We start from the raw sequence: 14,148 nt of genomic DNA on the forward strand, positions 1-14,148 counted from the left end.
AAATTTCATAGGAAAATGACATAATCATAGAAAAGTCCAGGTTAGAAGGGAGCTCTGGGATCAGATATTCACCTTTCTGTTGAAAGGAGGCATTAAATTAGACTATTCATGGCTCTGTCAAAACTGTCTTGAATATTTCCAGCAAAGAAATTGAACCACTCCTCTGGGCAACTTATTGCAATATTTTGTTATTCCCACAGACGTGATTATGTTTCTTATATCCAATTGGGATTTCCTCCGAATAAATTCATGCATGTAGTCTTACCACCATATATTCTTGCAAAGGAAGTATCCCCATCTTTACAGTAGTTATGTTCTAGGTGTTGGAAGGCTGTGATTAGACTCACACATGTCCATCAGCAACCTCCTCTCATAAGGAGTGAAGCCACTTTCTTCAACATTCTCATGCCTCAAGTTCTTCAGTCTTTCAATCATCAGAGTGCTGTGGCCTCACTGAGCCCTTTCCAACATTACAGTTTTTCCTCTTATTTGAGCTGGGGGAAGCCACAGCTAGACACATTTTTCCAGGTGTTGTCTATGATGTTGCAAGTGAAGTGGACTAACCACACACCTTTATCTGCTGGATATCTTAGAAATGCAGCACAGGTTTGCCTGCCTTGCTGCCCTTCCACACTGCTAATCAATGTTCATTTTACTGTCCACAGAGGGACTTCAGCAGAACCATACCTCAATCTGTATTTCCTTTGGGGACTATTCTCCTGTGTAGTACTTTCCATATACCATTGTTAAACCTCATAGCATTATTTCTATCCCAATCTTCCAGCTCATTTCAGTGTCTCCATGCAGTGGCTTGTCTTTGCAGTGTATCTGCCTTCCCTCGCAATCTGATGATTCCTGCAGTCCTTTTTAGGAGGCATAAAGTCCTGTAATCCAGATATTTTACAAGGATTTTGAATAGCATTGGACCTAGTACCAATCCTTTTATGGGGAAAACTTTTCTGAAAATGCTGGTTTTTTCACAGCATGAGGATCAAAGAAAGCAGGAACCATTTTATTCTGATGGAATAATGGCCAAACACAAAATCCAGAGGCATGAACGGGGACATCTACATGATACATCTGGTGTGTTAGAGAGGGGTGTTTGGTGGCAATTTGCTAATATCCATGCTCACAGGCCTGCACCATGCTCCCAAGGGCACCACTGATATGCTCAGAACAGTTTCACTGCCAGCAGAACCAGTGCTGAAGCCACAGGACAGGGAGTCATTTAAAGCTCCTCACTTGGCCCATGGATGCTAGGTTCTCCAGCTGCTCTTTCCATGTGTGCATGGCTTGTGCTAGGACCAGGATCTTATGCAAAATGTGTTGCTAATAACTCCATGATGGTCTTGGAACCATAGCAGACCATGTTAAATCAAGTGTTTGACCTTCTTTCCCTGCACTGCACCTGAAAATATTGTATATGCATCCACAAAGGACTATTGGATTCACTGTAATTTGATTGGGCTGAAAACACCTAGAGTAATCCTGACTAAAAATCAGGAAATCTTTATTTCTTCCAGACTGTCTTAGATTCTTCTGCATAAAATACCTACTATTTGCTCAGGTAGATGAGTTGTAAACTATTCAGAGCTAATGTAGCCCTGAAAATATAGTATTGCTGTCCATATTGCCTAACTCTTCAGGGCCTCAGAGGTAAAATTGCCCAATTGATGTTGGCCTGCCTGGAGATAAAACTTGCTTGTTTCCTTGCAACAACTAGGTTGAATACTACCTAACTCAATCTAGCTCCAGCTGAATTTTCTGCTATTATTACACCTCTTCTTATAATAATTTTAAAAAAAAAATCTGTAGCAAATAGATCTTCACAGAAAGTAGGTGTTTTTTTTATAACTCTAGAATAAAAATGAAATGCAGAAAATGACAAGTGTAAGATGTTAGCAGAGGCTTTGAAAATAGGGACACCACCTGAGCCTTCAAGCATGAAACATCTAAAAAATTATCAAATCCTGGTCAACAATGTAATACTATCTTGAATAATTTCCTTCAAGAAACAGCTAAAAGACTTTCACCCTGAGTGAAGGTACCTCACTACACCCATTATATTAGCTCAGATCTCATATTCTCAATTTCATAGGTTTGCTCTGTGGCAGAGTACTCTAGAGATCCTAAAAAGCACTTTGGATCTTGAGTAGTTTGAATCATAGAGCATTTGAGCTGGAAAAGACCTCTGATGGCCATTTAATCCAATGACCCTGCAATAACAAGGGACATCTCCCACTAGATCAGATTGCTCAGAGCCCCACCTACCCTGATATCGAATGTTGCCAAGTATGGCCATCTGCCACCTCTCTGGGAAAACTCTTCTGGTGTTTTACTGTCCTCATGATAAAAAATTTCTTACTTCTATCTAATCTGAATCTACCCTCTTTGAGTTGAAAACCATAATCCCCTGTCATATGGCAACAGGCCCTACTAAAAACTCTGTCCTCATCTTTCTGAAGTACTGAAAATAAAAAAAATATGGTCCCCTTCCCTTCCCTTCCCTTCCCTTCCCTTCCCTTCCCTTCCCTTCCCTTCCCTTCCCTTCCCTTCCCTTCCCTTCCCTTCCCTTCTCTTCCCTTCCCTTCCCTTCATTTTCTCAAGGCTGAACCACCTTTCCTCACGGGAGAGCTGATCAGAATCCTCTTCATGGGGCTGCTCTGCACCCACTCCAACAGGTCCATTCTTTCCTGCACTGATGAGTCCAAAGCTGGATGTAGCACTCCAGGTGGGGTTTCAGCCCAGCAGGGTGGAAGGGGCAGAATTCCCTCCCTAGACCTGCTGCCTACTCTGCTTTTGATGCAGCCCAGGGCCCGTCTGGCCTATGAGTGCCCATTGCCAGCTCATGCCCAGCCTCCCATCCAGCAGCAGCCCCAGGTCCTGCTGGGCAGGGCTGCTCTCCATCTGTATGGGCACCTGGAGCTGCCCTGACCCAGGTGCAGCACCTTGGACTTGGCCTTGTTGGCCCTCATGGTTCACATGGATCCACTTCTCCAGCTTGTAAAAACACAAAGATATCATGTGGTTATAAGGAACTCAAAAACTATAAAAGAAAAATTTCTCAGCTTTGACAACATCCTACTCTCACATTTTTTTTCTTTAATATATTGCAATTAAAATACTGGTGAACTGTAGATCTGTGGCTAAAAGGTTAAAGATATGGGAGCTGAAAGAGTTTCACAGGGAGACATCAAGGCTACCCTCTGTTTTACTTGGAACAGCATAATTTCATTATTCAGCAAAACTTGGACTATTCATAACATTATTTCATGGCATTCATTAAAACTGGCAAAAGAAAAAGTGGTTTGATACCTAATATCAAAAATTTTTGCAGACTAGATCACAACTAGTGTAGAATATGAAAATTCATTCCAAAACGAAAAGACTAATCTCATCCTTGAGGTTGTAATGATGTAGATAAAAGGCTAAATAAAAAAATGATAATGCAAATTTTTAATGCAGAAGTCATAATTTTCAAAAAAAGATTATTAAAGTCAAGTTCCTAAGATTATGTTTTTGACCAATTAAATCACAGGAGCTTTCTAAGAGTTTTATTTTCAGAAACCTTTGTCCCTTCAACAGGTATAAAAAAAAATTAATTTGTACAAATCTTAAGATTTTTTTTTAACTTCGTGAACAAGGTAAAGGATCAATGCACAAAATGAGTAAAAATTGATTTTTTCCCCCCGTACATCTGTTGTGCAGTGTTTCATTTTTCAGAGTTAGTGGGTTAATTTAGGTAACTCAGAATATTATTTTAAATTTTTATTTTATTTATTATTTAGAGCTACTTTTCCTACCTTGGTTATAGAAAAGGCTGTGAATTTACATGGATTTCTCCTGGCTGTATTTCAAGTGGCAAGCAGCCTCCAAATCCTACACATGGCCTTCCCTTTGCAGTATCAGCTGTGCTGATTGGAATTTTGGGGAGTTCCAGAAATGCCAGGTGAAGGAACTGATCTCCATAAAAATACTTTGGAGAGAAAGAAAAAAGTGAAATAAAATGTATTTTTTCCCCCAATCTTTCCCCAGGGATAATTGTATCAGTGGAAACAACTGAGGCAGGGAGACTGAAATGGCAGCAATGGAATTTGGTAAAGAATCCACATCAAACCTTTCCTGACTGTAAAAGGTTCAGCCCTTTGTGGCAGCCAGTTGATTGCTTTTTCCCCTTGATATTTCAAACTTCCAACAGAGGACTCTATACTATAAGCATTACTTGGGCTAAGTAATAGCTCCTAATTCAACCTTTCATACTGAAATGTCATTCAGGTTGCTGCCAGTAAATGCCACATGGGTGTATTAAGGATTATGGCACTGTCCTGTCTTCCATTTGTTCAGAAACTGTTCAGTCAGCTGACATTTCTGACATGTAAATTACTCTGAATCTCAGGAGTTTGTTTGGTTTTCATTTACTAAATACATTCAAGTAGATATATCCAAGGCAAACAAAATTAAAAGTTAATGTGAAAAAGTCAGTGAGTCATTCACTTTACTGACTCAGCATCACTTGAGATAGTAAACATTAGTATTAAAAGGAAACAGCACTAGTAGTCCTCAAGTAGGATAAGACATCTATCTACTTATTTCAAATAATGCATTACCTTATCATGGTCCACCCAAAGAGGGGGAATGCTTGAAAAGGACTCCTCAGAATCACAGGAAAAAGGAGACAATGTAGGGTTTACTCTGAAAAACAGTTTTGAAGAATGAGACTTATTAAGATATGGATGGTGGAATCTTAACAAATTCAAAAGTTTTTATCATTAAAAATGAAACATTTCAAATTTTCCTAATGCTTTTGATTAGTATGTCTCTATGGACAGAGGACATACTTCAAACAGGTAACTTTTATTGGCCTAACACTGAGAGGAAGTACTGAATGCTTACCTCTTGCTGTTACTGGTGATTTAATAAGAGCTTGGTGGAAGATTGCAAAACACTTTCCATCACCAATAGCTAAGCATTAGTCTGCTGCCTCATAGAATTACCTGTTTTATTTTATATAATTTTATCCAATAAAGGACAGCAAGGAGAACATAATTTTTCAATGATTCTTTGTTCCTCTCAAAAGCTAAAAAAAAAAATATTATTCCTTGCCCCAACTTTAGGGGCTGGGCCATTCAGATTTACCTCTGCTTGATATTGTTGACAATTTATGGTGAATGAACCATCGTTAGAATCAGATTCCTGTTGGTTTAATCTGAATTGTGTTTCCTAAAGCCCTGAGCAGTTATTTATCAGATTCATGTAATCTTGAAAAATGAATTTGTATGCATCACAGCCACAAGTAGAGGAGGGTGAGAAGGACAAAAAAAGCAATTTGGCAAGCAAAAAAGGGCAAAGAAGAAGGAAGATGAAAGACTGTAATCATCTGGGAAATAAACACTAGCAATAAGTGGAAAATGCTGGTAGCAGAAAAATATTATTATATTATTAGAAATTTGCTATCAAATAATTTTTTTATTAATTATTTACCCTAGAAATTAAAAATTAGTGAAAATATTCCAGAATTATCTCAGTGACAATGATGTAGTGAAAGGATATAAATCAGAAGGAAGCAAGGAAGGGTGAAGGGGATGCAAAAATTACTTTAATGATAAATTTCAATTTAATAATAAACTTCAATTTGTTGGTGAAATAACTTATACGACTGGGTTATCTGTCACAGCAGATGACTCAAGTAGAAGGGTTTTCATAGTTAAATGCTCTGATCTGATGAATACAGAAGAGAGAGGACATGAAAAAGAAAAAAAAACAAAGGTCTTATGACCAGCTTTGAAACTTGTTCATGTGTCATACTAGGCAAGCAATCTCATTGTACCAGTACAAACATGAAAATTAATAGGTTAGATGACAGAGAGCATTGTACTTTCTTTTCCTAAAATGATAGGGAAAAAAAGCTAAATTACAGTTCAAATTGTAAATGAAGAGAATTTATGCCTTTGAATAGGCTGAAGTAGGGGTACCATGGAAATTAACAAAGTTCCAAAATATTAGAAGGATAAATTACACTGAATTTTATAAGCTTTTCAAGAAGGTGTATAAAATGTTAGTTTTTCTGGCACATTTGGCATAAGATTTATAATTTTGTTTTTCTACCATCACAGGATGCATAATACTCTTGTGCCATTATTAAATAGCATGGATTTCTATATCACTTGCAAAGCCCATATTTGTGGGCCTGGATCAAATGTACTTGCCATTTAAAGCCTGAGTTGATGAGTTTGGGGACAAGGATATAAGACATATATATGTGTTTGCAAACCCTGTTGCACATTTCCTTATAGTTCTTTTGTTTCATTTCAATTTATATCTGCTTTACTTTGAAAATTAAAAGGATTTTTTTAATTTTTATTATTTGAGGGTCGTAAGAAGAGTCTCCTTATGATGTAAGTTACATCTTTCTCATAGAAGTAGGACCAACAGAACAAATTAAAGTGCTGCATTCCATTTATTAGTACAATTTATTTGCTTTCTTTGTCTAAGCAAGAGATGCAAGAGACAGTTGAGTTTATAAGGAATCACTTAGAGTTTCTCTTTGTCCTGGAACGCAACCATGAGGCTGAACTTCTAACTTGAGTCTGTGTAACTTCCAGCTCCTCTTGAGAAATGCACTGTTACAGAATACAGCAAGAGCTGAGCTAAACCACAGACATGAAAAACAGATTTGAAGGAGGCAGAAAAACCAAATCTTTCTAGTTCACAGAGGTATTAGTTAATTAAAGAAGTTCTAGGATTCCTCTGAAACCTTGCATGTAAGCTAGAACAAGCTGGATCTTCAGGAAAGGAATCCTCCAGGGCAGGCAGAGGGGAGGGGAGTTTGATGTTCTCTGGTCCCGTAGTAGGTATTGCCCATAGTGCTCATGAAATCCCCTGAGCAGTGCTCCTACTTAATTCTTCACTCATATGATATCTCTATCAGTTCTTCATTAGGGGATGCAAAGCAGAGTCATCTATAATTCACTTATTTCCCTTTTATCCCCCACAGCCTCCTCATTTCTCAGTGAGTTTGCTACGGTGCCAGAGGCAAATTACTTCAAATCCAGTGCAGATTCTTTCTACTTACACATTTAGACCTTATCCTGGATGAGCACTAGTAAAAGCAGTAAAACATTTGCAAAAGCAAGCCCCGTTGTATTCAAAACAAAGTTATGATTCAGTCCATTTTTAGCTCTTCAGAAATTACCTCATAGAAGAAATTAAAAGACACACAAATTCAAAAAACTAAGATCAATACAGGAAACCTTTCTCTCTCTAAAGCACCATAAGAAAAACTGACAGCTGAAGGGAAATACATTTTTATCTGTTGTCACTGGGGAAATCAAGACAAGACTTCAGAAAAGAAAATAATATAGTTTTAGCAACCATAAATAAACTTCCTTAGAAAGAGTTTAAAACAGAGAATCCAAGTGACTTTAAGAGATATTTTAGTTGGTTTATAGGTAGCGAGGGATGAAATAGAAAATCATTATTACCATACCACTGGAAAAGTGATGTGACACTTGTGTCTCAAGTCTGCTGAGACAGATGCCCTTTCTGATCTTTAGAGTTCTCTGTTAAATATACTGAAGTAAAATTATGGAATGGATAAAATTAGCTGCTTTATCCAAATGACTCATCATATTTTTTCATTGTTTTTAAAGACTTTTTCCTTTACTTTTTAAGATGGATGATCTAAGGAAATTGATTGATTTATTTATTCTTATTAAAGTATATAAATTTAATATCAAAGACCATGTGAATTGGTTAAAAAGCAGTGTCATTTTCAGCATAGATTTTCTTGGTGTTTAACACCAGCAAATCATGCTGTGCTGGGAATGAAAGATAGGAAGCTTCTGGTGAGCTACAATACAATGATTGATTGTACTTTTCTAAAGTGAACACAATTTACTTGCCATGCTAAGATTATTTACTTTGTTATTTACTTAGTATTTTTGTTGATCAAAACTGCTGGCAATAATTGCAGACAATATACAAACCTATTGCTTAAATCTTGAAACATAAACACTGTATTTCTGAGCAAAATTTTATTACCAATGTGAGTTTTTCTATACTGAATTTATGCTAACATCACCACATTAATTTCCTTTATGAAGAATGAAGTTCATTTCTTTGTGAAGAGTAGAATTTCAGAGATTCAAAATTAGAGAAGATACTTCCTTAGATTTCTAATTGTAACAACTGAGTTAAATGAATAAGATGGATATTGATTCAATATTAATCTCCTTGATCATATGCAAAAAAAAAACCTATACAGCAACATAGGGCCTCAAGTTTTTATTTTGCTATTTGTGTATGTCAGAAGTAATTAGTTACACAGCCCTGCAGCGGTTTTTGCATCCTAAGACTATTCAATTATTGAGGAACATGCTAGTGTTGTGTTTTAGAAAGTTATTGAAATCTTAAAAACAAAAATACATTCATTCAAGAACCATAATCTGGTAAATAAAGAGAAAATTCCTTATATTAAAAAATTCCAATGATCTTCATTTCTATATTTTCCTATTCCCAAATAGACAATTCTACATACTTTATTTAATAGAATCAAGGACTCATTAAGGTTGGAAAAGACCAGTAAGATCATCAAGCCTGATCTTTGTCTGAACACCACCATGCCAAGTATTCCTTTAGATACAGCTAAGCAACAGGGTATTTCATCTTCCACAATATCCCATGTATCATCACAGCAGTACTGTGTAGTGGACAGCATCATGATATTCTGTTTGCAGAAAAAGAGATTGGTGTGGTTTTACCACAGGTGGCAGCTCAGCTCCACTGACGGACTGCAGGAGAGAATCAGAAGAGTAAAAGTGAGAAAATGCATCATTTGAGATAAAGACATTTTAATAGAGAAGGTGCACGTGTAAGCAAAGCAAAACAGGGAATTCATTCACAACTTCCAATGGACAAGGAGGTGCTCAGGAAAGTAGGACTCCAGCATGCATAATGATGACCTGAAAGACAAACACATCACTCCAAAAGTCCCTTCTCATTCCTTATTCCCCAGTTCTATGTGCTGAGCACAATGCCATATGGTCTGGAATATCTCTTGGATCTGAAGGGACCAGTTATCCTGGCTGTGTCCCCTCCCAGCTCCTTGTGTATCCCCAGCACCCTTGCTGGTGGGGTGCCTGAGAAGCAGAAAAGGCCTTAGTTCTGTGTAAGCATTGCTCAGCAACAATGAAAAAAAAATCCCTCTGTTATCAACACTGATTTCAACACAAATCCAAAACACTGCCCCATACCAGGTACTGTGAAGAAAATTAACTCTATCCCAGAAGAGAGATAAAAAGATAAATGTTTAATTGCGTGTCAGAAAGAACAGCTATGATAATTAAGACTCTGAAATTTGCTATTCCAAATGCTACATTTCTATTCAGGATGACTTTATAAATTGAAAGCCTAACTTTCATCTGGTTGTCTAAAATGAAAATGTTTTTTCAATTCAGTATTGTTCCAGAAAAAAAAAGAAATTATACCAAAGCTTAATTTGCTTATCAACCCATGCATAAAGACTGGTATTTTAATTTCAAAGGAAGAACTATGTCTTCTTTTCATTCTTCAATAATCATCATCATTAGCATCATCATAGTATTTTGTTCTGTTACTGATTGTATAGTTTTTACTGGCTGCTTGAGGAATTCCCCTGTAAATATTCCCCAATATTTCATGCCCTATGGAATACATAAAAAACCTGTTCACTCAAATCTGGAAAATAAGAATTTAACCTGCATTAAGGAAAGAAGAAAAGGAAAAAAATGCTGCTGTACAGAGCAAAGCAAAATGACAAAAAGATAAACTGTTTAAATTACAAAATACCTATCAAAAAGAAGAAAACACTTCAACAAAAGTAGATGTGTGAATGTAGACACTTTAAAAGAATTTCTCTTGGTGGAATTTTGCTATTATGAAAATAAATATAAGATACAAAATGAGTTTTATTTGCTTTCCTTTAGCATTGAATCGCCATTGAAAAGCAGATTTGAAAATGCAATCTGAAAACCAAGTTATATGCTAAACATCAACCAACCTTAGTGTCATCATCAAAAACTATAAAATCCCTGCAGATAAAAAGAAAAGAGACAAAGGTGTCAAGAGATAGGAATGAGAGATAAGATAGTCTGGAGATTTTGATAACAGAATAAACACTGCAGAACATAGAAAGCCAGTACACCATTCCAGGAGCAAGATTCAAAGAACTAAAGCAGCATTTCCAAAAGGAAAGAGGGAAAGTTTGTATGTTTTACACTACAACATGGATTATAAAATACATCAACAATAGCAGTAGATAGTTTTATCAACAAGACTCAGTCCAGTTCTCTTTTATTTTTTCTTGTAAAAATAATAATTGTTGAAAATCTAAGTTTTGAATGCTTGGCTGTTATAGATGAGTCATAGCTAAACTCAGACATGCAGACAGAACACCTTAATCAGCATTCAGACTGTTGTACATTTTGTAGCCTCTTTGGAGATAAGCAAACATGGTATTTGAGAGCCTTCTTTCTGGAACTCAGCACGAAATCTGCACAGAGAAAAAAAATCACCAAAAAAGAACACACAATCAGAAACAACTTCCCCCTTCCCCCCCAAAAAAAAAAAATTAGAAAATAAAATTCTTAGTAAAGCTCCCTGGTTACATAATTTTTTTTTATAATTTTGTCTTAAAATGGTGTTGAAATTATTTTCTGATTTTGGTATGACTGACCTTTTGGAGTCTTCAAAGCTGTCATATTTTAGTCCTACTCCTTACGATTCTCTGATTTTCTTCATGGAGTAATTGCTTCTTTCTTCATCCATAAAGGAAATAGACTCTTGAAAAGCTTGGATTTACCCCTTACTTAAATGCCTAAACTGGATATGTAATTAATGAATCAGTAGTCACTTCAATTATACTAAATACTGCTCACTGCACTAACCATATTGCTCATATTTGTCCTTACAGATTAGACAACAGAACTAGGAGGTATAGAAATTTGAGCAGGTTTCAAATCTCCCATAAAGCAAATTTAGATACCAAGGACAGGTTAAATCAGAGCCCCCAAACACATAGGAAAAAACAAAAAGACATTAAATGAGTCCAGATTTTGAGTACAGCACTTTTGTGCTGCTATGAAAATTTTTCATCTGTGTTCTCCATATTATTCATTCACCAGGTCTCAGCTGAGGAGCTAAGTCAACTTTTGGAAGGATGCCCTCAGGAATTTTGTAGTATTAGTTGAGACTTTTCCCAACTAATTTTGTGATTATGTTTCTGCATACAAAGGCAAATATGACAAAGTCAGTTGATAAGAATGTTTGAAAAAGGTGGGTGGCACTTATGACTTTCACAACTTTCACAGTAATGCAACAACAGACCTGCTTTAGAATAAGGCAGAGCAAAACCATAAAGTGGAATGTGGAGATTATTTCAGTTCTCTAGATGTTTGAATTCAAAGTATATAAAAATGGATCCCAAAAGCTATTGAATACTAATTTCTTCATTGGAAATTAGTAAATTAGGACTAAAGCTTTCTCCTTTTTGTAGATTTTAGAAATACACTGATTAATCTTCTTGAGATATTGAGCACTGATAAAACCCAGAATAATCACTTAAAAGTTCTACTCTAATAACTCATCAATACTTTCTTTTCCTAGTTTGAAAAAAATGAGTGTTGCATTAAAAATCTTGTTCTGGGCATGGAAAGTACACATTTTATTTGAGAATCCAAGAAAATAGTCAATTGAAATAATTTTAATGGTCTAATCAAAATACAGCAGATATAAAAATAAAATAGAGCATCATAGCAAGCCTTCAGAGTGCAAAGGTGTCTTCCAGCAGCTCGGCTCTGTCAGCTGGGGTACTCATGGCTGTCTCTGTGTCCTTGTGTTCAGTGATTCCTGATTATTCAGGCTTTCTATGCCCCTTGTTAACTTTAAAACAGATTTTATCTTGAACAATACCTGGTGTGATTTGTGATTTCTGTTTGTGAACTACCATTTTTAGCTCCGTAGCTCAGTAAATATATGGTTGACATTGTTAGTAACAGGCTGTGTAATGACTTAGTTGGGACCTCCAGACCGATGTTACAAAGTTTACTTTGTCTGAATTTGCTTCATCCTGCCTGGAAATTTGTTTTTATTTGATTTCTCTGTAACAGCAACTCTTCCAATGACTGAGGCTATACCAAATTTGTTTCTTTTCACTTATATTTGTATAGTATAGCTGCAGTTTTTATATAGAGAGAAGTGCAAGCATGGGGGTGGCAAAGAGACAGAACACGGGCTCCAGACCTCAGGGTTATAAACAATTCAAATAAATGCAGACATAAGAGTAGGTTTTGGGGTTTGCTCATAAAGAGAACAAAGGAAACCTAAACTATATATATAAAATGCACCATATGTATGAAATGGTTACAGACCACAGGAGTGAAATCAAACTGCAGTGGGTTTAACAAAGGCATAAAAAAAGCCCTAAGTAAATTCAGGAGAGAGAAGGAGGAAGAAACCATCATAATTAACACCATATGAAAGGACTTAGGATGCTGATGACTTGCAATACCCCAATTATATTGAAGCCATTTACCTCAGAATACAGAGAAACAGTGAAAAGATCATCAAAACTCGGAAAAAAATGGGTTAGGCACCAGGATGTGTGCATAATAACTTCAACAGTATTCTAAAATATTTTTTTTTCTTTTGATAATGACGGTACTCCTTATTTTCTTACTTGGCAGTAACTGAATCTGATAACAAATGAAATAAAATGAAGTGAAATAAAATAAAATATAATAAATAAAATAAAATAAAAATCTTGAATAGACTGTTAAGATTTCAACTGTATGAAAAACAAATTTTTGGCTATATACTTTGTTTACCCATAATAAGATACCCATAATAATATTTCAGTACTAGGAAGTAGCCTCTGGTATCATTCTGTGTCCACTCATCCATACCATATTTTATTCAGAGACAATTTAATCTGCACAGAATAACTATGTCTTCTCACTATAGGCTAAAGCAAAAAAAATTCAGTAACCTGATAATTAAACAACTGCTAATATATCTAAAAGGAGACAAGTACAATCATCCTGAGTCCCCAAAACCTGTGGCCCATCTACCTATAATGGAAATAACCTGATTTACAGAAGATGCTTGGATAAAGTGAAAAAGCATAGGAGACCTGGATTAGAAAAGTAATTGCTAGGGAAAAATAGGAGAAAAGGAGTAAAAGGTGTGAGGGATAGATGTGCCATGGGGGTGAGATGGAGAAGCAGGGAAGGGCCTTGTCAATGTTGTGATACCGAAAGGAGCGATATTAGTGCACTGCACCCCAGCACCGTGGCAAATACCACTGCCAATGTCAGGGAAGGAAAAGGCAGGATTCTTCATTCTGAATTTGCTGTCATCCCATGGGGTGTCACCAAGTGCTACATAATTTTCACCTTTGCCACTTTAGGAAAACTTACCAATAATTTGTCTACTTACCATTGTTTTAGATAAAAGATCTACTTCTTCAAAGGAGAGCTAGTCACAACTAAAATTAGATTGGGACTTTAATTCTTTTATCCCAAAGTGTGTAAGGTTTCTTAGACCAATGTTTGGGTTAAAGTTCAATTCTTCTGTCTTTCTCCAGAAGAATTGGAATCACAATAAATGAACTGAAATAACTAAATGGCAAGGTGGCCAGTTTTTCCTTAGTTATATGAAGCATGCTGATTCTCCAAAGGCTCTAGAAAATGTGTAGATTTATTCTAATACATATGTTCAAAAAATAAAATATACCTAAATAAATTCTAGCAATTCCTGCACTTTTTAACTGTAGCTCAATGTACAGAAGAGCTCTTAGTTAACAGTGGGAGCTGAGCTCTACTGAAATTCTTTTCAAATCCACTGAAGGCACACATAGTTCTTGGTAGCGATAAATCATTTAATATCTACTCGGAAGAACTTCACAACCTTTTCTAAATTAATTTTAAAAATCAATATAAAAAGCCAGCTGTAGATTCAAATACTGGAATAGATGTGTCACCAGAAAAGAAAGTTAATGAAGACAAGATATGACTAAAAGGATTCAAGGTGTTACCAATGAACATTAGAGGCTCCGGCCTGACATCATCCAGACTTACATCAGCTTTTTATCAGCTCAGGTTCTGACCATGAACT

This window comes from Agelaius tricolor, unplaced genomic scaffold (assembly GCF_023055355.1).
Source record: "Agelaius tricolor isolate 1412-34295 unplaced genomic scaffold, bAgeTri1.0.p SCAF_2, whole genome shotgun sequence".
Classification (NCBI taxonomy): Eukaryota; Metazoa; Chordata; class Aves; order Passeriformes; family Icteridae; genus Agelaius; species Agelaius tricolor.